Source organism: Chinchilla lanigera, unplaced genomic scaffold (genome assembly GCF_000276665.1).
Source record: "Chinchilla lanigera isolate Chin_1 unplaced genomic scaffold, ChiLan1.0 scaffold00001, whole genome shotgun sequence".
Classification (NCBI taxonomy): domain Eukaryota; kingdom Metazoa; phylum Chordata; class Mammalia; order Rodentia; family Chinchillidae; genus Chinchilla; species Chinchilla lanigera.
In genome coordinates, this window is record NW_004955402.1 from 48,886,013 (window position 1) to 48,887,223 (window position 1,211).

A 1,211-nucleotide genomic window follows, 5' to 3' on the forward strand; every position below is an offset into this window, starting at 1 on the left:
CTGAGAAGTGTGTATCCACCACAGATGCCCATTTTTTTAATTGGGTCTTTGAATTTTGGGGGTCAGATTTTCTTAAATTCTTTATATGTTCCAGATAGAAGTCCTTTATCTGAGGGACAGTTGGCTAAAAATTTTTTTCCAATTAGTGGGTTTTCTTTTTATTCTGTTGGTGATTTCTTTTGATGTGTAAAACTTCAATAAGATGAGATCTGGTTATTGATTCTTTGAAATATTTCCTGTACAGTTTGTTTTTTGTTTGTGAACTCTCTGCCTACCCTGTACATCTTTAAGATTTCTACCTACTTTCTCCTCCAGTAGATTTGGTGTTTATGCTTTAATATTTAGATCTTTGATCCATTTTAACTTTATTTTAGTGCATGGCGATATGGGTGTAATTTCAGTCTTCAGCATGTGGAAAGCCAGTTTTTCCAGGATAATTTATTAGAGCGATTATCTTTCTTCCAGTGAACATGTTTGGCCCCTTTGTCAAAGACAAGGTGACTGTATGTGTTTGTAGTTGTGCCTGCGTCTTCTAGTCTGTTCCACTGATCCTCAGGTCTGTTTTTTTTTTTTTTTTTTTTTTTCTTTTTCTTTTTCATTTTGCCAGTACCATGCTGATTTTATTATAGTATCTTTGTAGTATAATTTCAAGACAGGGATTATGATGCCTCCTGCCTTACCTTTGTTGCCCAAGATTGCTTTTGCAAGTCTGGGTCTTTTCTGGTTTCAGATGAATTTTAGGAATGATTTCTCTAAGTCTGTGAGGTATACCAATGGTAATTTGATTGGGATTGCATTGAATCTGCCTAATAGTTTTGGGAGTATGGCCATTTTCACAATGTTCTTTCCATGAGCAAAGCACACCTTCACATTTTCTGAAATTCTCTTTGATCTCTTTTTTCAGAGTACTGTAATTTTCACTATATAAATATTCTACTTCTTTTGTTAGAATGATTCCTAATTAATTCAGCTTTTCAATGCTATTGTGAAAGTTGTGGTTTCACTAATTTCTCTCTCAATGTTTTGTTGTTTGTGTATCAGAATGCTGTTGATGATTGAGTATTGTTTTCTGTCCAGCTATGCTTCTGAATTTGTTTATTAATTCTAGGGGTCTTTTGGTGGAGTTTTGGGTGTCTTCCATGTAGAGTATCATGCCATCTGCAAATAATGCTAACTTCACATCTTCATTTCCTATCCTTATACCTCTATTT